The sequence below is a fragment of the Phocoena sinus genome, chromosome 6 (genome assembly GCF_008692025.1).
Source record: "Phocoena sinus isolate mPhoSin1 chromosome 6, mPhoSin1.pri, whole genome shotgun sequence".
Classification (NCBI taxonomy): Eukaryota; Metazoa; Chordata; class Mammalia; order Artiodactyla; family Phocoenidae; genus Phocoena; species Phocoena sinus.
Genome location: NC_045768.1, coordinates 28,879,644 through 28,903,674, shown reverse-complemented (window position 1 = coordinate 28,903,674; position 24,031 = coordinate 28,879,644).

The window sequence follows — 24,031 nt, the reverse complement described above, 5'->3', positions numbered from 1 at the left end:
AAAACCAGACAAAGATGTCACAAAGAAAGAAAACTACAGGCCAATATCACTGATGAACACAGATGCAAAAATCCTCAACAAAATACTAGCAAACAGAATCCAACAACACATTAGAAGGATCATACAGTATGATCAAGTGGGGTTTATCCCAGGAATGCAAGGCTTCTTCAGTATACGCAAATCAATCAATGTGATACACCACATTAAAAAATTGAAGGAGAAAAACCATATGATCATCTCAATAGATGCAGAGAAAGCTTTTGACAAAATTCAACACCCATTTATGATAAAAACCCTGCAGAAAGTAGGCATAGAGGGAACTTTCCTCAACATAATAAAGGCCATATATGACAAACCCACAGCCAACACTGTTCTCAGTGGTGAAAAACTGAAAGCATTTCCACTAAGATCAGGAACAAGACAAGGTTGCCCACTCTCACCACTCTTATTCAACATAGTTTTGGAAGTTTTAGCCACAGCAATCAGAGAAGAAGAAGAAATCCAAATTGGAAAAGAAGTAAAGCTGTCACTGTTTGCAGATGACATGATACTACACATAGAGAATCCTAAAGATGCTACCAGAAAACTACCAGAGCTAATCAATGAATTTGGTAAACTAGCAGGATACAAAATTAATGCACAGAGGGCCTCCCTGGTTGCACAGCGGTTGAGTGTCCGTCTGCCGATGCAGGGGACTCGGGTTCGTGCCCCGGTCCGGGAGGATCCCACATGCTGCGGAGTGGCTGGGCCCGTGAGCCGTGGCCGCTGAGCCTGCACGTCCGGAGCCTGTGCTCTGCAACAGGAGAGGCCACAACAGTGAGAGGTCTGCATGCCGAAAAAAAAAAAAAAATTAATGCATAGAAATCTCTTGCATTCCTATATACTAATGATGAAAAATCTGAAAGTGAAATTAAGAAAACACTCCCATTTACCATTGCAACAAAAAGAATAAAATATCTAGGAATAAACCTACCTAAGGAGACAAAGACCTGTATGCAGAAAATTATAAGACACTGATGAAAGAAACTAAAGGTGATACAAATAGATGGAGAGAGATACCATGTTCTTGGATTGGAAGAATCAACATTGTGAAAATGACTCTACTACCCAAAGCAATCTATGGATTCATTGCAATCCTTATCAAACTACCACTGGTATTTTGCACAGAAATAGAACAAAAAATTTCACTATTTGTATGGAAACACAAAAGACCCCGAATAGCAAAACCAATCTTGAGAAAGAAAAACAGAGCTGTTGGAATCAGGCTCCCTGACTTCAGGCTATACTACAAAGCTATAGTAATCAAGACAGTATGGTACTGGCACAGACGGGATAGAAAGCCCAGAGATAAACCCACACACATATGGTCACCTTATCGTTGATAAACGAGGCAAGAATATACAGTGGAGAAAATATAGCCTCTTCAGTAAGTGGTGCTGGGTTAACTGGACAGCTACATGTAAAAGTATGAAATTAGCACACTCCCTAACACCATACACAAAAAATAAACTCAAAATGGATTAAAGACCTAAATATAAGACCAGAAACTATCAAACTCTTAGAGGAAAACATAGGCAGAACACTCTAGGACATAAATCATAGCATGATCCTTTTCGACTCACCTCCTAGAGAAATGGAAATAAAAGCAAAAATAAGCAAAAGGGACCTAATGAAACTTCAAAGCTTTTGCACAGCAAAGGATACCATAGACAACACGAAAAGACAAACCTCAGAATGGGAGAAAATATTTGCAAATGAAGCAACTGACAAAGTATTAGTCTCCAAAATTTACAAGCAGCTCAGGCAGCTCAATATTAAAAAAACAAACAACTCAATCCAAAAATGGGCAGAAGACCTAGGCAGACCTTTCTCCAAAGAAGATATATAGATTGCCAACAGACACATGAAAGATTTCTCAACATCACTAATCATTAGAGAAATGCAAATCAAAATTACAATGAGATGTCATCTCACATCGGTCAGAATGGCCATCATCAAAAAATCTACAAACAGTAAATGCTGGAGAGGGTGTGGAGAAAAGGGAACCCTCTTGCATTGTTGGTGGGAATGTAAATTGATACAGCCACTATGGAGAACAGTATGGAGGTTCCTTAAAAAACTAAAAATAGAACTACAATATGACCCAGCAATCCCACTACTGTGCATATACCCTGAGAAAACCATAATTCAAAAAGAGTCATGGGACTTCTCTGGTGGTGCAGTGGTTACGAATCTGCCTGCCAATGCAGGGGAAATGGGTTCGAGCCCTGATCCAGGAGGATCCCACATGCCGCAGAGCAACTAAGCCCGTGCACCACAACTACTGAACCTGTGCTCTAGAGCCCACAAGCCACAATTTCTGAGCCTGTGAGCCACAACTACTGAAGCCCATGAGCCTAGAGCCCATGGTCCACAACAAGAGAAGCCACTGCAATGAGAGGCCCGCACACCGAAACAAAGAGTAACCCCCGCTCGCCAAAACTAGAGAAAGCCTGCGTGCAGCAATGAAGACCCAAAGCAGCCAAAAATAAATAAATAAATTAATTAATTAAAAAAATAAATAAAGTCATGTACCAAAATGTTCATTGCAGCTCTATTTACAATAGCCCGGAGATGGAAACAACCTAAGTGTCCATCATCGGATGAATGGATAAATAAGATGTGGCACATATATACAATGGAATATTACTCAGCCATAAAAAGAAAGAAAACTGAGTTATTTGTAGTGAGGTGGATGGACCTAGAGTCTGTCATACAGAGTGAAGTAAGTCAGAAAGAGAAAAACAAATACCGTATGCTAACACATATATATGGAATCTAAAAAAAAAAAATGGTCATGAAGAACCTAGGGGTAAGATGGGAATAAAGATGCATACCTACTAGAGAATGGACTTGAGGATATGGGGAGGGGGAAGGGTAAGCTGGGACAAAGTGAGAGAGTGGCATGGACATATATACACTATCAAACGTAAAATAGGTAGCTAGGGGGAAGCAGCTGCATAGCACAGGGAGATCAGCTCTGTGCTTTGTGACCACCTGGAGGGGTGGGATAGGGAGGGTGGGAGGGAGGGAGATGCAAGAGGGAAGAGATATGGGGACATATGTATATGTATAACTGATTCACTTTATTATGAGGCAGAAACTAACACACCATTGTAAAGCAATTATACTCCAATAGAGATGTTAAAAATAAAATAAATAAATAAATTTCTGTTGTTTAAGCCGTGAAAAAAAAAAAAAACTTTATTGCTAAAACTGCCAACCACCGTCTGAGCTTTCAGCAAGTTGTAATATTTCTGCAATAGAAACAGAGATAACTGATTACAGATCACTATAACAAATATAATAATGATGAAAAAGGTTGAAATATCACCAGAATTACCAAAATGTGACACAGAGACAAGAAGTGAGCAAATGCTGTTGGAAAAATGGCACCAGTGCACTTGATTGATGCAGGGTGGCCACAAATCTTCAATTTGTTTAAAAAGAAGAAAAAATCGCAATATCTGCTAAGTGCAATAAAGTGAAGCTCAATAAATGAGGTGTGCCTGTATATACAGTGGAATATTATTCAGCCACAAAAAAGAATGAAATCTTACACTTGCTACAAGTGGATGGACCTTGAGGGCATTATGCTAAGTGAAATAAATCAGAAAGACAGATAATGTGTGATCTCACTTTTACATGGAAGAGTCTAAAAACAACAAACAAACAACAACCCTCCTCAATTAAAGAAAACAAGCTCAGAACTGATTGGTGGTTTCCAGAGGTAGGAGGTAGGAGAAATGGGCGAAGGGGGTCAAAGGTGCAAACTTAAGTCATGGGGATGTGTAATGTACAGCATGGTGACTACAGTTAACAGTACTATTGAAAGTACTAATAGTACTAATTTGAAAGTTGCTAAGAGAGTAGATATTTAAAATTCTCATAAGAAAAAAAATTTTTCTTATGGTGATGGATGTTAACTAGACTTATTGTGGTGATCATTTTGCAGTGTATACAAATATCAAATCATTATGTTGTACACCTGAAACTAATATAATGTATATCAATTATACCTCAATTTTAAAAAAAGAGAGAAAAGGAGGTTCTTTGGGGTTCATGCTGTAGTTTGGAAATAGATGAGAACATTCCTTTTCCTTAAAAAAAAGAAAACAAAAACTCCAGTTTAGTAGTTGCCATCTTAAGACATCTAAATACTGCCAGTATTTGATATTTCTAATTCTCTAAATTTTTAATAGTCCTATTATTTTATCATCTTTCCAAATATAACCACTGAGGTAAATTTTATCACAGACCAAATTTCCAAAGCCATGCCTCATCGAAGTGTTGAGTATTTTGTCTTGCTGGTTTCTCTAATTGCTTTAGGAGATAAAATAAAATCATTGTGAATAGATTTTCTGGAAATCAAGCCTGGAGAGGGAAGCTGTTCAACAGTGTTTTTCATGATCAATATATACTGTCACACTGTATTTTTCCACGAAGCAATCACCACATTGGTTTCTTGCTCACCTTACCCTTCCCAAATCAGATTTCAAAAAGATTAAACTGAAATGATCTGTTCTGAACATTTTATTTCATCACCCAAATAGGTTGGCGTTTCTTAAGAGATTAGGTTCAAGTTTTAATGTATCTTCATAAAGGAGATGTCTTCAAGTTAACTACACTTTCAGAAATACTTCCTAGGCTTTTTAGCATTCCTCATAGTTTATCTGTTGAAACAGCTGGCTGAGAGTTGCAAACCTGTTTGCTAAGAAGATAATCAGCTCCACTAAAGTATTTAATAGCAAGTAGTTGGTTCCTATGAACTACATTCAAGTATTCTTGAGAATTCTCAAGAATTTAAAGTACCTTAAGATGTGCGTACTTATTTGAAACAACGTGGTGCCCCTTACAAGTTTCTTCCAATATACAAAAGAGTCCACTTGGGATCCTAGCAGGCAATACAGAATCAGAGGTCCCGTTCCAACTGTAATGTATCAGTGTTTAGATAAATGGAACCCATGCTCCTGGTAACATTTTTACACATAACTTATTAAGTCTCACTCTAAACCACAGGAAATTTTTCAAGTGTTAACTATATAAACCTCCTTTCAGATCCCATTTGCCCAGAGTGTCTAAGATTTCTCTTCCAGTCCTTAAGATATGATAATTCTGTGTCCCTTCACTCTCTTTTAATTTTCTGCATGCATCTTGAGGTCTATCTGATACTTTTCTTGTTTATTTCCTGCCTCCCCCTTCACCTAAAACTAAACTCCATGAAAAAGCAGGAAATCTGTTTGTTTTGCTGTTGCTTTTTGTGCCACACCTTAAGCAGTGCTTGATCCTTAGAGGGTGCTTAATAAATATTAAACGAATGAACCTGTAAGTACGGTCCTCTGACTCTCCCTAAATGTCTGTGACAGAGGTTAGCTGCTCTAGTAAATCATTAATAGACAGAGATCATGCCTATTTGGGTAATAACTGATTTTCAAAATAAGCTGTTCTGCCAAAAATAAACCTGCTGAAAGATAAACTGAGGCATATTAAAACTTTTAAGAGGTCATCTGGGCATTTAGTCATTCCGATTGGTGGTGTCAAGCCGGAAGTGGTTAGGGGCGCTCCATCTACAAGACCCAGGGTAGAGCCGTATAAAGTGCAGAAGCATAGAAAGGAAGTTATTTGATGGGCTATAACTTAAAGCCTAGCTGGCTATTTGTGATTTGTTTTCCTTAGCATTTTGATTTCATAATCTTGAGCTATTTACAGGCTTAGAGTTTGGTTTGCTTATGTAGGCCATCATGGCATTAGAGCCACATTAGTCTAATAGCCTCCTTGTTTAATTAATTTAACATTGCATAATTAAAAATGAATTATAAAAACAATCTTTTCCATGAGGAAAGGAGGAATATGAGCTAGATTGTTTCAGAGTCACGATGAAAATATTTTTCTGACAGGTATTTCAATAAGGGTGTTTTTATAAGTGAAAGTATTGATATATAATTTAGGTATCTCAGATTAAATTCTCTCAGGGTAAACTGGGGTCACAATATACAGAGAATTTTAGGCAATGTAAAGGGTTTGGGTTTTCTGCCTGCAATGGCAGCAGTTGAAGAATTTTACGAAGGGGTAAAACTGTATGGTTTTGCATTTTTAAAATAAGTCCACCATGGATCCACCCTGATTAAGGAAGGAAGAGTAAGTGTATAAGAACCCAGATTGGAAGTTTAGTGAAGAAGCAAAAGTGAGAGATGATGGCGGGTTTGTTCTGCTTCTGTGCTTACCGAGCATTCTTCAGATTTTGATTTGCCTGCTGACTTAATGAACACATTCTAGAAATGCCAGTATAAGAATGCTACTTTATTTTACGGTTTAACTTTTCTTTTAAAATGAATATGTTAGAATTCTGATTTTATAATCAGTTTGATGAATTTAATTACTGTGATTCTACTTGTGTTGGAAAATAACATAAAATTCAGGTTTCTGAGACCAGAAGAATGATGATCACCCTCTGGACATTGACAAATTCAACAGGATAATGATAATGGCACCTTATAAAGGCTTGTGGGACTTCTCAGCCTCCATAATTGTGTGAGCTAATTCCTTATAATAAATTATATATATACATATATATGTATATATATATATATCTCCTATTGGCTCTGTTTCTCTGGAGAACCCTGATTAATACACTATTTTACTGTGATGGACATTTGGATATGAAGAATGCTGCTCTGGACATTCTTATATATGATTGTGGTTCAGAGGTTCCCCAGATTCTTGGAGTAGAATCTCTAGGAGTGGATTTCCAGGTAAAAGAGTATGAATATGTTCAGTTGATTACACAGGTTAAAACCCTTTTCAAACAATCAATTTACACACTTGCCAGTAGTGGATGTGAATTCCCATTGCTCCACATCCTTGCCAACACAAGGCATTGTCAGTTTATTTTAGCATTTCTGATTAATTGTCGTAGTATCAAGATCTTAGACGTTTTAGTTTTCATTTCTTATGAAACTTCTTTTGTTTTTTTCACATTACTTCTTCTGCATTCCTTTGCAGAAATAGAGATAATGTCCACCGCCCTCCCTTTATTTTAATGCTTTGCCTCGGGGTTAGAAGATATTTAATCAATAAATTTCTCTCACCTTTACTTTTCATTCCTCCTGTGACACCACCCCTTTATGGGATATTGACTATAAGCCTTTGTAGTGCTTAATCAATATACACAATGTCAAGAAGACATACCGCAATATTTAGGGTTGTCCCTCCCCCTGGATTCCTGTTAACAGCTTCTTTGGATGGTTCTTTTTTCACTTAAGACATGCTTTCTTTCTCTCATCAGGACAGTAACAAAGACCAAGAAATAATCTTCCTAACTAAATACACAGAACTCATGGAGCTCCTTCCACATCTCCAGTGGCTCAAGTTCCAGCCAAGTACACCTGTTCCTTTAGAAATGTGTAGCCAGTACTTCTTACACAGTGATTGCCATACTTCAGCTTATCACTTTCCATTGTTCCAATGGTGTAATATTTTGAAATGTATGGTCTGATCATTTGAAAAATCATTTCAGAGCAATTCCCAGATAAGTAATATTATTGATACAAAGAAGCAGAAAATTTCAAGATCAATAAGAGAATTTAGAAATATTTTACCATTGACTTTTTAAAATACATTTGACCTCATGTTACATGTTTATGCACTAAATAGAAATTTATATTGCCTTTTCCATTTAACATTTTGAGTACAGCCTTTCTCATGCCACTAAAAATTCTTCCTAAATATTATTTTAATTCATTATATCAATATATATCACCATATATTTAATCATTCCATTTTTATGGGAGATTTAATTTTCTCTACTATATACAATACTGTAATAATAATCTTTGTGGATAAATTTAACATTTAATATCATTTTATTGGAATTAGAAAACCTGGTCAAATGGTATAAACAATTTAAAACATTTGGTACATGATGCTGAAAGTTTTTCCCTAAGTTTTATAGCCTTGATGTTTCCCTTAGTATAAAAGTATCTGTCTCCTGCCATCCTTCCCAAAATTCAATACATTAGAAATAGAAATGTATTTTGGTTTGCATTATGTACTTTTAACAATGAATATTTTCTGTTGTTAAATGTATAATGCCTTTTACCATTTACTCTATTGAGAATTATCTGTAGCACTGTACTGACGAACCCTCTCCTAAGCTGGAGTTCTGGAAGGCAGGACTATGGTGGAATAGACTGGCATAAATGTAGGCTGTATCGTCTGGAGGCAAAAGACACCTAAAAGACAGCTTTTAAGAATGAAGCTTAGGTTAAGAAGTCAGATGAAGTATAAATCTAAGAGAGGCCAGGCAAAGAATTGTGGTTTTTTTGTGTGTTCTCTTGGATCACTTGTTTTGGGAGAAGCCAACTGCCGTGTTGTGAGATCATGAAAAAAATCCCATGGAGAGGTCCATGTGATGAGGAACTTAGATCTCTTACCAACGGCCATCTTGGAAGCAGATTCTCCAGCCACAAACAAGTCTTTAGATGATGACAGCCCTGATCAATATCTCAACTGAAATCTCATGAAAGACCCTGAGTCAGAACCACCCTGCTAAGCAGTGCCTGTATTCCTGACTCACAGAAACTGGGAGATAATAAATATGAGTTGTTCTAAGCTACTAAGTTTTGGGAGTTTGTTATGCAGTAATAAATATCTATTTTACCTGCTTTACGTTCCTCCATAGCACTTATTACTATCATACTATATATAATTTATTTATTTTGATTGTTGTATAACTTATCATTTGTAGAGCATAAACATATGGAGAGAGAATTCCATCTGTTTTTCCTACTGATAAATCTTCAGCATCTACAATTACAGCAATAATATTGACAGTACTAATAACATAATGAACATTTATTTGATAAACAAGATGTCTATTAGGCATCTAAGTAGTGATTTCAAGTAGGCAATTAGATACACAAATCCAGAATTACTAGAGGAAGTTATGCCTTGGATAAAGGTTTGGGAGTCCAAAGAACACTGAGAATGTTCTTGGAAATGAATGATGCCACTAGCACTATAGGTAGAAAGCAAAAGCTGTCCTAGGTCACACCTCTATAGTACTCTAACAGCAAAAAAGAGATGACCAAAAAAGACTGAGGAAGAGCAGCCCGTGGTGAAGAAGAGAAAATGATCAATTATCAGAAAGTGACAGCAAGGAATAAAAAGAAAACAATAATTATAGAATGTCTGCTATTTGCCAATCTAGGCACTTTAAATACTTCAACCAGTTTTCAAAAGAACTCTGTGCGGTAGGTTTTATTACTCACAGTTTGTAGGAGGAAACCACTTAGAGGCTCCGTACTTGCCCTTGCTCACATTTCCAAGAAGTAGTGGCACTAGGAGTTGAATCCAGATCAGGATATCGTGTCTCTGCACTAAATCATTCCTGGGATTGGTATTTAATATCTGTCTATTCTGAATATGTGACACTGTGTTATCCTTTTAACAATCACAGCGAAATTTTTTTCAGTTACTATGATACAATCACATATAGAAAAGTACCAGGCAGCTCAAGGTTACAAGCAAAACGTGAAATGTTACACCTCAAGAAATATCAGGTTTCCCAGAGGAACACTTTGAAGAGAGGAGATACTTGACTTTCTCACTTACCTTGGCACATTCTGTGACTTTACCTGCATGCTGGAGTTCACCTGAGTAAACATCATAAAGTTTATTTGGTGAAGGTCATACTAAAAGTGTAGTCAAGCGTGATGTTTTTTGGATGACTAGCAATTGAAATTATTAATCATTTAATTGAAGAATTCACTTCAGAGAAACTCGTGAACGGAGCTCATGCTAATATTGTCCTGAAGGTTCTTGAGCCCATTCTTGAGCCCACCCAGATATTCCTTTTCATCATATTCCAAGATGTCAATAACAGCGAGATCGACTTTTGGTATAAAATGCTGCGATATTTTCAACGTAGCAATTTGCAACCAAACAGACTTCAAACGTCCGTGCATAAGTGATTTTTCAAGTGGTGACAGAATGACTAAATATGTTAGAAATATCTCTGCAGCATTCCCAAAATTTACGTGGCTAACCCTGAAGCCATTCTTGAGCCCATCCAGATATCCAGATGTAGCTTCCCAAGGAACCCAGATATGCCTCTATTTTGAAAACACTACATATATGTACAGTACATATATAAAATGGGAGAAAGTAAGTCTCTGCTTAAAAATTATATATAATACTTATATATTATAAACATATAGTATGAATTTTATACACACACACACATATATATATAAAATGCTAAATTCCTAAATTCTATTTCTGACCTAATTTATTTCTGAAAGAGACTCCTAACAGGTTTCTGGTCACATTCCTCTCAAATTTACCAAGTGCATGGCTGCCAAAATTTGTTTTCAAAAATGCAAATGTGGCTATCCACAGTATCTATTCAAAACCCTTCAACACTTCCCTTTTGACTCCAGGATAAAATTCAGGTCCCTAATGTATCGTAAACCATTCATTATGCATCCACTGCCTTGTGTTCCAGCTACATCTCTCATTACTTTCACTCTACCTTGCAGTGTATGCTCCAACAATTTCACACTATTAACAATTTTCTACTCAAACAAGCCTGTGCATTTACTCATGCTTCTTCCTCTACCTAGAGCAGCTTCTAATTATCTTCCCCACCTGACATTTGCTTATCCTTTAAGATTCAACTCAGGCATCACGCAATCCTGGAATCCTTCCTGAGCTTTCCAGAACTGGTTGCAGCAAAATACAATTTGCACATCCTTATCACTTTTAGTGATGCTGCAACTATTTATTTAGGCATTTATATCCCTTACTAGAAGTTGACCTCCCAGAGCTCATGATAAATATTTTTGTTTCTCTATATTCCCTGCCTAGTGTTAGAAATTTGGGATGTGGTTTTGGTGCTGGAATAGGAATGCTTATTCTTCCTCCCTTTAGGGAGTTTCTGCCAACAGAGCTGAATATGAAAGTGGTAATACCATAATAAATAATGAAGAATAAGGTTGTTAATGTAAGGTAATTTTTTATTCTTCCAAGTGCAGGGGTTATCTGGTAAATGCTGTTGATGTGAAAGGATTAAGCCTTGAAGAATATATGGCACTCCCTTTGCTCTGTTTTTCTGAATCTGAAGAGGCCATCACTCTGGATGAGGACGGTACCTACTTTATCTACTTAGCCAATGGCAGAACACAGGGAACCAGATGACAGCTAGGCCTCCTGAGGTAAGCCTTGCCTGGGACTCTAACCAAATTGATTCAGAGAGTACCAGAGGCGAAGTAGAACTTAAGACCCTGTATTTTATTTATAGTAATCCCACACTCCCAATTGAATGAGTCCCAGTGAATGTCTCAGGCTTTGAACAGTTTAGTAATTCCTTGTCCCTTGTGAAGGCTCTAGAAAGCTGGTTAGACAAAGTGACCATGTTTGTTCCTTCTTGCTTTCTCTTCTATAATTCCTTATTTGTGTGCTCCCTATTAATAATACATCCTTATATTTTTATAACAATTTATAATATTCAAAGTTTCCCATACATTATATCATATAATCTTCAACAAAACTCAGTTGTTAAACATTAATATCTCTTTTTGCAGGTAGGAAATTTGAGGATGATAAATGTAAAATAATTAGCCCTGGTTATAAAGCTAATGAGCAGCAGAACCAAGAAAGTTCCCAGGTCTTCTGAACGTGAAACTATGATACATTCAACCTGGTAATGTGCAACAAAGCATGCTTGCAATGCCTATGCATGAGTGTTTCTCAACTCTAGTGACAGTAGACTAAACATGTTAGAAATACCTCTACAGTGTTCCTAAATTTCAGGTAGCTGTCCCTGGTGCCATTTTTGAGCCCCTCCACTTATCTGGTTCCAGCCACCCCAAAAAACTATAATGCCTCTGTTTTGAAAACTCCTCATATACATAGTACACATATAATATGGAAGAAAAAGAATGTAAGTGAAAACAAATAGTCTCTTGAGGCTCTTTATTTATGAATGCATTTAAGTCAAGAATCCCATGTGTAGCCTAGTTATTTCAACATAGATTTCAGACAAGTTCCTACTGGCCTGTGGGACTAAAAGTTTGGATCTAAAATGTTTACAGGAGAGACTGAGAATTCCTTTAAAACATCTCAGAAAAGGGAAATCTCAGTTTCCTAAGGACTGAAATTTCCCTAGGGAATCTCATCCTGAGAAAAGAGAAAGTACAAACAGGTTTAGAGTTCAAGGAGAAGGTCTTGCTACTTTTGCGGACCTTGGGATTCAACTTCAGAAGAGAAGGAAAAGTAGGATCTGGGGGTTCCTTCATGTTGTTAATCCTAACCCACCAGGGCGTGAAAGAAGGCAGAAACTTAGAACAGAAGCTCTGTCCATGAATAAAAGCTGTAGTTGAAGTGAGAATCTTCCTACACCAGTGGTGTTTCAGGGACGTGAGTTAGTAAACAAGATGTAGGATAATAAGAACCTTCCTCACTTGATAAGAACCCCCAAGTCATCTTATCAAAGAGTTAAAAAATTCAGGCACAAACAGTTTAGAAAGTCAGTGAAATGTGTAATGTTATTTTGATACATTTTCACCAAAAATGAGTAAAAACACTTTTAACTGTCACTTAAAAGGAATTATTACATGTGGTGGGAAACATGTTTTGTGAAACACCTAATTCTGTGATATACCAGAAAAATAAGTATAAGAATAATAAGAAAAGATCTTGAATACCCTCTATCTCAGGTCTTTGATACTGAGATCTGCTTGGTCATCATTGTGATGTAAAAATATGTTGAAGATCTTGAGAAACATGTAGGCCCATTAAAAACAATTGTGAACTGACAATCTTCTAGCCTAATTGTAAGACTGTGTTTCCCCTAGAATCTATGGCTTCCATCAAATATTCACCTCTTTGTTTGCCAGGGTGTGCTTTTTGCTTTTTCTCAACCTACTGATAGAGATATGTAATAATTTATAGTAAAAAATGTGTAAAATCATAAATTGGTATAAAACGAATGGAAAACATAATAGACAAGAGCTACAATTTACAGTAAATCAGCAAACTAAGAATTAGAGACAGTGGAAGAACCAACCAAATAAATAGTCATGGTTCTTTTTCTGTAGGATAAGCTATCACCTACCTATCAGGAAAAAAATAGACCAATGAAAAAAAGTATAAAAATTATAAGAGTCATAGGAATGCAGGGGAGGGAAGTTTAGGAGGGTTGTAAAGAAATGGTTACTTTAAAATTAGACGTTTTAATTAAGGCTATCTTAACCTTTCTAGAGCTCCAGAGTTCTTTGCTAAAAAATATGTGACAGGATTACATCCCATAGTGTTAATCTTGTGAGATTTTTTTCTCTTCTTTCTTAATAGAACATTGGGTGTCATTCTCCTCCAGCATACTCCAAAACAGAAATAAATATTCACTGCTCATAGGCTTACTTGCAGGGTTGTCTTTTCCCCCACAAAAACTATGTAAGGTTAGGCCTAACAGACATCAGAGAGGAGGAGAAATAGCAACTTAAGTGGGAAGAGAGGTTCATAAGAAAAATGAGGGGAACAGGAGTGGGAGGATGAAGAAGAAACTTCTATAGCAGAATTTCTTAAGTAGGGTTCTCTGGAAACCTAGGACTCCACAAGATGTCACTAGGGATTCCTTGAAAGATTGTGATCAAGTGTTCCATCTTTACAGGACCAGTTACACTGAACGGACTCTCAGAACTAACAGTCCTACTGTAAACCTACCTTTGGCAGGATTCCATTTATTACCTGGTCCCTGTAGGCCCCCACTCTAACAGGGTCTGTGACGATACTTTGAGACTCCGGGTAGCAATGTCAACTCAGACCCTGCATCTGATAACCTTCACATTGTCTGGATATTACTATATCCCTGCATCAGTCACCCGAGTAAATGGCTATAGGTGTCTTTGGGGAAAACATTATAGTCTATACCTGCCATGGTTTTGCATGGTCCTTCCTCCCGGGGATTTTACTAGCTATTCAATTAAAATGTTCTGGGTCTGAAAACTGGCTCAAGTTGAGAATCTTTGCAAAAGAACATGACTTCCAGTTAAGGTGGCCTATGCACAATCTTGCATATGTATATTCATTTTCTTTTGATTGTACATATCAAACAACACACTTGTTGACTGCCACTCTATATTACCACCAGGGATACCATATTCTATTAATCATCTCCCAAGCCTCCTTGGCAGTCCTTCTGAACGTATCAGTTATTACAGCAATTGCAGTCTTAACTTGCTGCAGCCTTGGGACCCTCTCATCCCCACTATTATTAACTAGATAAGCTTGTGACTATCGACCAGGGATGGTGGTGCCCATCCATCTAGTGCATTCCTGAAGGCCTTGGTGAATGGTATATTCCCTAAAGTTTCCCACTAGAACCTGTGATAGATCTTCTGGCCTCACATAATTTTTCTGTCCCAACATGTCCACATCCCTGAGCCTTTTTTTTTTTTTTTTGTGGTACCCGGGCCTCTCACTGTGTGGCCTCTCCTGTTGCGGAGCACAGGCTCCAGATGTGCAGGCTCAGCGGCCATGGCTTACGGGCCCAGCCGCTCCGCGGCATGTGGGGTCTTCCCGGACCAGGGCATGAACCTGTGTCCCCTTCATCGGCAGGCGGACTCTCAACCACTGCACCACCAGGGAAGCCCCTCCCTGAGCCTTTTAATCCCTTTCAACACTGTTGGTCACACATACCTCCAGCTGACTTCCTGGAAGACAACTTTCTTGATGTAATAGACAATCAGAGGGAAAGTTTCATTATAAAAAAGAAATTTTTACATTCCAAAACTTAACTGTCCTCCTGTTGTTTTGCTGTTGTTATAACTAAATAAATCAATGCAAAACAAATTGCATAGGTTAAAAGTGAATTGCATTATGATGACTGTTTTCATTGTTTCATTATTTATTATACCCTTTTAAAAATATTTTATTAATGTTTATATCTTACAAACAAGCCTGATGGTCCAGTGTGACAATTTTTGAAGACAGTATGTGAGAGGAAAGAGAGAGATTCTAGAGTTAGACCTATGAACAATTCCCGTATGGTTAGTGATGAAGAATTACAATCTTCTTGGTTATTTCACTGCACCAGTACATCAAGGGAGACAAAAAGAAGTCCTTTCATTACAAGGGAAGCTATTTATCCATGGATTTTCATGCACTGATAATGCAAGTTGTATTGATGCATTGCATATTATCTGTGGTAGGCAAGTTAAAATGCAGCAGTGCCTCCAGAAAACTTGGAAAGACACTTAACTACAAATCACATGTATTTGACAAGAAAAGGTGCTGATTAATTTAAACATCTGTTGGAATTTCAAAACAGAGTGAAGTTTTTGTCAGGAAAAGGTCACATTCAGTGGAAAGTCTCAAAATCAAGTTACTGAGCGACAAAAGATATTGCTTAGAAGAAGTTACACAGTTGGTGAGAAACTAAAAATGCCAGCACATAGTGAGTAAAATAAGGTCCAGGAGGAGAAATTGAAAAGGTTCCGCTCTCGAAAATATGTGTCAATACAGCGATGACATGTCACATAATATTGAATAGGTTTTGTGTAATGAACAGAAAAACAAGAGCTTTTCTATCCAGGTTGATGAGAGAAAAGGATTTCACCAATAAATACCATGCTACAGCATTTGTAAGATTGGTGAATATTGGAGGAATTCAAGAAAGATTTCACTGCTGCAATAAGTTGCCCAAGCTAACAAAGGTCAAAATACATTTAACGTTTTGTTTTCACAGTTGGAAAAAAAATAAAGATTTATGTTGGAGAAATTACATTGACATTTGCCCTGATGGTGTCCCATCAATGGTTGGCTCCATGAGAAGGTTTCTCTAATTGTTAAAAAAGAAAATGCAAACATTGTCTCAACACACTGATTTCTGCAGAGAGGTGAAGATGAAATAAATTACATTCTGCTTGATGCTGCAGAAATCAGGCTTTATTAAGCCAAAACAAGTTTACTTGCAAATGTTTTAAAAACTGTAAAAACCTGGGGAAAGAGCATGTAATTTTCCTCTAAATGCAGACATCTGTTGGCTTAGCAGAGAAGAGTTCTCAGTATGATATCTGAACTAAAATATGTATTGTAGGGTTGCTAGTACTTAAAAAAAATAGTTGCTGGATTTTGCTGAGTGCTTTGAAGAAGAAGAATGCTTCAGAAACTAGCCTACTTAAGAGATATTTTGCTCCACATGAACTAGTTGAACACAAGTGAAAAATTCTTGGACTTAAAAGGAAACGGAATTTTTTGGGGTGAAAGGTGGAAACTTCATGTGGTAGAAGAAAATGTTGTAATGTTTCCACTGCTGCTGGGGTTTGAAAATGTAGGAAGGGAATCAAGTTATATTGAAAAACACCTAGGAAAATTGCAGGAAAAATATGAACAGTTTTTACCTTCCTGTAACACATACGTATGACTGAATATCGTACTTTCTCTGAACCTTCTGCTCAGCCTGAAAACTTGACTTTGAGAGAAAAAAGAACTTTGTGAGCTGCAGACTGATCTGATACTCAAGGGGATATTTGTTCACTCGCTTTAGACAAGTTCTAGATTTCTGTGAATAAAGAGCACCCTGCCATTCATTGGAAAGCAATGAACATCGTGCTAAAGTTTTCAGATTTTGACATGTGTGATCCAGTTTATTCATTTAGCAGTCCTCAAGAGGACAGAAATTATCTTATTTCTATTGAAAATGAAATCTGTGTGTGCTCATCTCAAGTTTCATTCAGAACTGAGAATTTGTGCAGTAAAAATGAAGCACAGATTCCACATTAAAAGATAAAAGCAGGGCTTCCCTGGTGGCGCAGTGGTTGAGAGTCCGCCTGCCGATGCAGGGGACACGGGTTTGTGCTCCGGTCCGGGAAGATTCTGCATGCCGCGGAGCGGCTGGGCCCGTGAGCCATGGCCGCTGAGCCTGCGCGTTTGGAGCCTGTGCTCCGCAACGGGAGAGGCCACAACAGTGAGAGGCCCAAGTACCGCAAAAAAAAATAAAATAAAATAAAATAATAAAAAATGTGCACCTGCTCACAAGTGAAGGGAAACAAGAGAAAATATATATAGGCTTTCAATTTTAGTGCCATCTATTTCAGCCCCTGTAATTAGTTGTAATTTATGATAAGACCTGCCCCTGGGAAGTCTTTCAAACACCAACTATACCCCAAGCCTTCTAAGAGAAATTCATTTCATGTCCTCACTCTCAGCCCACTTATACATCTAGAAGAAATATGGATCTCTCATCCAGCAGTCAGATGTGAAAGCTTGTGGGGTGAGAAAATAACAATAAGAAGCCATGTAGTCTGGGTCTCTCTGGCAAGGAGGTTAGGAGAAGTGGGCTCTTACTCTGGGTACCCTGAATTTGGGTGTCTTTAAGCTGTTACTGCCTTATCAAAAAGCCAGGTAACAACCTCAGAATCCTGACTCAGTCAAGTTGCCATTATTGTTCCCATTTTATGGATGAGTAACTGACCCTCTAACCCAGAGATTTACATATTGCAAGTGACAGAATCAGCTTGCAAGTGACAGAATCAGTATTGCTGGGGAATACGTTCAAGAAAAGGGAGTCCAGTCTAGGTCATCAGAGCAAGAGTTACAGAGAAAGTTCCAGGAACTAAAATCAAACGACCCATAAACAAGTGGCAACCATTGCCTGCCAAGGGGCTTTAACTTCTACAGGGCTGGTAGAGCTAGTGAACAGACATGAAGAATGTCAGCAACATTGGCCAAAAGCAAGCAAAGGGGACCCTAAGCAGAGATTCCCTCTTAGGCATTTTGAATGTGGGCCTTTGCACAGGCTGTTTACCTGGAATACTCTCATCTCTTCTTAAGTAATCTGAGATATAAATACAAATAACAATGATACTAGAGTTTTATCTTTGTTCCACGGAGGAAAAAATACTGAAGTTCTTTTAGTTAATATGCACAGAAATCATCTGGATATATCAGATTATAATGCAAAAACTTCAGGACTTAAAACAACACAAAATGTTTTATGGTTCTTCAGGTCAGAATGCAGACGTGGGTCTATATTCAAGATGTCTACAGAGCTGCATTCCCTCTGGAGGCTCTCAGGGATAATCTGTTTCCTTACCTTTTCTAGTTGCTAGGGGCTACTAGCATTCCTTGCCTTACTGTCTCTTATTCCATCTTCAAAGCACATCACCCTAACCTCTACTTCCATCACCACATCTCCTTTCTCTGACTTTGATGTTATTGCTTCCCTGTCATAAGGAGCCTTGTGATTACATTTTGAGATGGGGAGAGCATCCTGGATTACTCAGCTGAGTAGCTGAGTAATCCAGGATGCTCTCCCCATCTCAAAATCCTTATGGAATCACATCTGGAAAGCCCCTTTTACCCTGTAAGCTAATATATTCACAGGTTCTAGAGATTAGAACATGGACATCTTTGAGGAGCTTTATTCTATCTACCAAACAATTCTTAATTTTTTTTAATTTGGAGTTTAAAAAACCTATTCCTTTGTTTTTATTTACACATCATAGCACCTTTCTTCTAATATCCCATGTTAGAAACTTCAAAAACAGCAATGATTACTCTCTCTGTTTCCTTCCCACATCCAAACTCTAAAACATCTCAAAGATTTTCTCTCTCTATCCCATTTGTATCCTTATTTCTGACTCTTTTTACCTATTGCCTGGATTTTTTCAAAGGCATCCAAACTCATCCTCATGCCACCAGTTTCTCCCTGCTCCAACCCATTTTGCAAAGTTCTTCCAGTTATGACTTAACACACAATTGTAGGTCAGACCCTTGTTTAAAGACTCCAACAGCCACTTATCGTCTAACAGGGTAAAGTTACAGGGTAAAGTTACCCCACCTCAATTTGGCAATAAAAATCCCTTCACAGTCTTGCTGCAAACTGCTTCTCCTTCCAATTCCGTTTGATCTACCTTACATACCAGCCACACAGAACTTCTATTTCCCAAAGAGGTCTGTGAGCATTTGAGAATGCTTTGACTTTACTCATTGTGTTGCTGGTGTGCCCTTAATCTCTTTCTCTAGTTAATGAGATTCAAGTCACCCTTTCATACAGCTACCGAGATACTACTCCAATGCACCTTAGTTTCTCTGAGAATCTTTTCTCTAAAAGCTGTACGCTACCAAATTACTCATTCCCATATATGTCCACAACAATACCTAGTTCTCTTTAATATTGCATTTATGACACTGTACTTAATTAGTTTTTATTTTCATCATTGTATGCCATTTCTCAAACTAATAGCTCACTGAAGAAGGCAGGAACTAGTCTCATTTTTATTTCTGATCCAGTGCTTAATACAGGCCTGGATCAGAGTAGGTGCTCAATAACTTCTTTGTTCTGAGTAAAACTGGGACTCAGACTGGTTCTTTGCACAACAGTGGATATGGGACACCTGGAAATCAATTTACTAGTACTGTTATGCATTTTCAGTTTTACTTGGAATAGATTATAAAAAGAAAGAAAACCATTTCTTTTACTTTTTTTCTTTTTCTTTTTGCACTGATATTTGGAGAGATAAGGCAATGCAAGACAAGGTACATCTGTTCTGATCCATCCTGAGACCTAGATCTGACCTGGATAGAAAGAGCAACAATGGGAAGAAGCTAAAGGGATCATAAGAAGGAATATTATAAAATTTTGGGAAAGAAGTGCTAATTTAGAGGTCCTCATGGCAGAATTTCACAGAGGTAGGTGCAAAGTAATTGTCCTACACTACCGTAGTCTGTGGGATGAGAGGGTTAGGAAAAAATCTTTATTCTGACCAAGTAATAAGGGAGGACATGGCACCCAGCAAAATTCCACTCTTACAGGAAGTCCCCTCAGTCATGCTGATGCAGAGGACCTTCCCTTAAGTGGCTTTTGGGCATCAGATCTTTGGCAAGTAGATCAGAAGAACATGAAATAATTTATTCAGAGATCATATAAACTCCTTTTGGGGGATTCCCAGAAATAATTGTGTCTACTTAGGAAGTATTAAGCAAGTTGAGGTTCTGCCACCATGAAAATTAGAGCTATGAGTCATGGGAAACTGAGTGTTAAAGTTTATGCAACCTCATACTTACCCAAAGCTGGTGAGACGTGAGGTCATTCAGGTTAAATTAAAAATTTAATGAATGAGTGAATAATAAATGCACAGCAGAACTGAAGTCAGTGTTTGTTCACTTTTACCAAAATGAAGGTTTTATTTGTAGTACCTGGTCTATCCTTAGTAGGAAATTATGAACTTATGTTATTGAAGGTCTGTTTCAGATATGAGTTAATTATTTTAAATGTATGATTCAATGGCTGGCACATATTCTATGTTTGATTCCTGAGACTGTCGTGCTTACCTAAAATTAACTGCATCTTTTATAACATTATACAGCAGTATTTTCATCTGTGGAGCAATAGTATCAATGAACTCCAATTTATCCATTACATAGTATAAAGGAAAGCTAGATAAGTAATGTGATTGTTTGACTGGGAGATGAAGAAGCTGTATCAAATAAAGCATGATCAACTTAGCCTTGCTGTTAACTGAGGGGAAAAACACAATAGTTTAGAGTTAAAAAGTAAATGGAACATTAATATAGTGTATCTATTCTGTTGTGTAACTGCCTATGAGATGCTAAGTTGAAATATTGTCTAACATTTTGCCAGTAGGGGGAAAAAAATAACAGCAGATGGGCCAAGCAGAAGGCAGAGCTAAATCATTTTGTATTCTTTCAATGCAGTTTTTTTCAGTTTCATGATAAATAGGACTGTGATAGATAATCCTACATCAGAAAACGTGTATCAGATATTCTCGTAATTATATTACACATGTTTCTTTTAGGGCTACTTTTACCAGTAAGATATTAAAATTAAGATCTTTTCTGGGAGGGATGGATGAAATTAGGAATTCATGAGTATTGCAAGAATTATGTAAAGATGGTAAAAATGGAGACGCTTCTACCAAGAAACTGCACACCACGATGCCACGGCCCCGCATTTGATGTAAACCGATTTTACCCACGAAGATGTTTATTAGTTGTCATGCACCAACTCTGATCTTGTTCAGTTTGTCCTCAGGAGCTAAGTGGTATAACAGCAAAGGTAACAGATGTTGAGAATGACAAGCCAAATTATTAGAAACGGCCAATAATTTCACCTCAAAAGTAAATGGCTTGACTTTATAATCTCCTGAATTCATTTCTTTCATAAGCAGTATATGGATTTGCACTGTTGAATTGGAATGCCATCTGTTTCCTGGACGCAGTTAACCTTGGTTCCTGCCCCACATGATACGTCCAGTCATTACAGTTCAACTAGCAACCCTTGTCATTGTAAACCACTTCTTCCAACTGCAACATTCTCAATCAGGATCATAATTGGAAGACAGATAGCATTCCCCCAGGAAATTTACATATTTTAGTAGGCCCACCTCAGGTCCAAAGCTTTGAATTGCACATTGCCCAGCATATTTTAAGTGGCAGAGAAGTATGCTTATAAAACATCTTCTGTAAACTTTTGTACTGAGACACACAAGTTTATTAGTAACGGGAGCTAGTTTTATTTAAATAGTAACACCTTATACTGGATTACTATCTGCAAAATATATATTAATTCACATCGATTGTAACAACCCTGTGATCATTATTCACAATTTACAGAGGAGGAAATCAAGACCTTGAGAATTTAACTAATTTATTTATCAAATCTTATTGAGGATTTTCTGGGTGTTGGACAAGAGAGGCACCAAGGATATGCCTATGAATAAAACGGACATGGATTCTGTACTCATGAGTCTTAAATGTAATAGCAGAGACAGGAAATAAGTATGTTATATTATTAAGTATGACAAATTCTGTGAAGAAAATAAGAGGGTATGATCAGAGATCACAGCAGGATGGTTTAATTTAGATAGGAAGGTCAGGAAAGCCTTCTCTGAAAAAGAGACATTGAAACTGAAACCACAGGGGTGATTGGGAACCTGGGCAAAAAGTAAAAGGAAGCATGGACTAGGCATAGATTTAGGAAGGCTTTAGATGAGAAGGAAGTTAGCCCTTTCACGGGGGACTAGTGAGCTGGTAAACCAAGGGAAAATTGACATGAGGCAAAACTAAGTGGGAAAACAGGGGACATGTTATGAGGTCACATTAATGATCTACCTGACTTGCCCACTGTCACACAAGTAGAAAATGGCCTCACTGAGAATGGAAGTTGTCTGTTGATTTTTATTCTAATTCTAGTTCTATTTCCATTCACCTCTTTATGGTGCTTTCTTCACTGGAGAGAGAAATGAGGCGCTCACATAGGATCATAGATGTGTACAGATGAGTAGATGTTGCTATGAAAACAAACAAAGCAGCTCATCACTTCATGTCTGTTACCTGAAAATGTGTTTGTTGTTTTTGTTTTCTTTTGTTTGCTGGAGGACTTAAGTTGGTGGTGTGATGATGCATTAGTGAATAAGCTTGTTTTCCTGCCAAATTAATCATTATAGGTAGAATACTTTACATGAGCAGCTTTTTGTCATTGTTACTCTGGGCCAGATAGTTAATTTCTCTGCGGACAAGTTCCTTCACCTGGAAGAAGAGAAGGTTGAAAGAGGTTTCTAAGAGGCCTTTATCAATTGCTCCTGGCACTTATCTGCCAACCACAGGGGAATCAGCCTTAAGATGCAAACCTAGATGAAATCATTGAGCCTTTGTACCAATCCGTATCAAAGCTTGTTCTACCTCTTTGCTTTCTGTAATGGGAATTAAAAAGGCATTTCTGATTAAGCTGATTGAGGTGGATTTCTCTATTTACAGGTGAAAGCATTCACATGTGTATCTTTTCTATTTTAACATAGATTATCGCTATATTGTGTGTGTTCTGGTGTATTCTGGACTTACTAATACAAATTTCAAAGGCATCTTTTTTGAGCACTTAGAGTGCAAAATTTTTTGCGAGGCAAAGATGAATGAGGCATATGGTCTTTTCCCTAGAGGAGCATAAGAACATAAAAGGGAATAAATGAAATACACAAATACCGGTTATCTAATGTAGAATACATATCTATTATGAACATATGTAAGGCGCCATGCCTAGTAATCCTACTTATGTCCTATTTTCCCCTTCCATGTTTTTTGTTGTTGTTTATAATATTTAGTAAGTCAAATCCATGTCTTAATTGCACCTGCAGATATTTTGGCAAGAAGGGTATTTCATTTGCATTGCACTGTAAAACAGTAGAATTCTGAAAGCTGTGATACTTAGCTTCTTTTTTTCTTCCTCTGCTATGCATTGTAATTCTCCTCTCTATAGTAGTGGATTGAATAGTATCTTCCAAAAATTTACATACACCCAAAGCCTCAGAATGTAACCTTATTTGGAAATAGGAATTTTGTACATATGATCAAGGTAAGGACTGAGGAGATCATACGGTATAAGGGTAGGCCTTAAATCCAATGAGAGTGTCCTTATAAGAGACAGAAAAGGAGACAGATACGCGGAGAGGAAAATGCAGAGTCAGTCTCTAGAGGCAGAGATTAGAGTTATGTGTCTATAAGCAAAAGAACACCAGAAGCTGGAAGAAGTAAGGAAGGATTCTCCCCTAGAGCTTTCATAGGGAGTGTGGCCCTGCTGGCATTCTGATTTTAGGTTTCCAGACTCCAGACCTATAAGAGAATATATTTCTGTTGTTTAATACACCAAGTTTATAGTAATGTGTTATGAAACCCTAGAAAAGGAGTACAACAACCATTCTGTTTTGTTACATGTTACAATTTGGTTTTAGCTATGCTTTGGGATATGAGAGGGCTCTATGCTCACCTTAGACAAAGTGCTTTAAGAAAGCTTGGCTTCTCACTGCTTGAATAACCACTACTAGTGAGAAATGCTCATCTATATAGAGTGTAACAGTTGCCAGAAGCAAGTTGCCAGAAGCAAGCAGGAAACAACAGGAGGGACTGAGGCATGTCTGTCTGAGGTGTGACAGGTGATTTTCTATTATATTCTTGAAATTTCGTCTATTATGTTAGG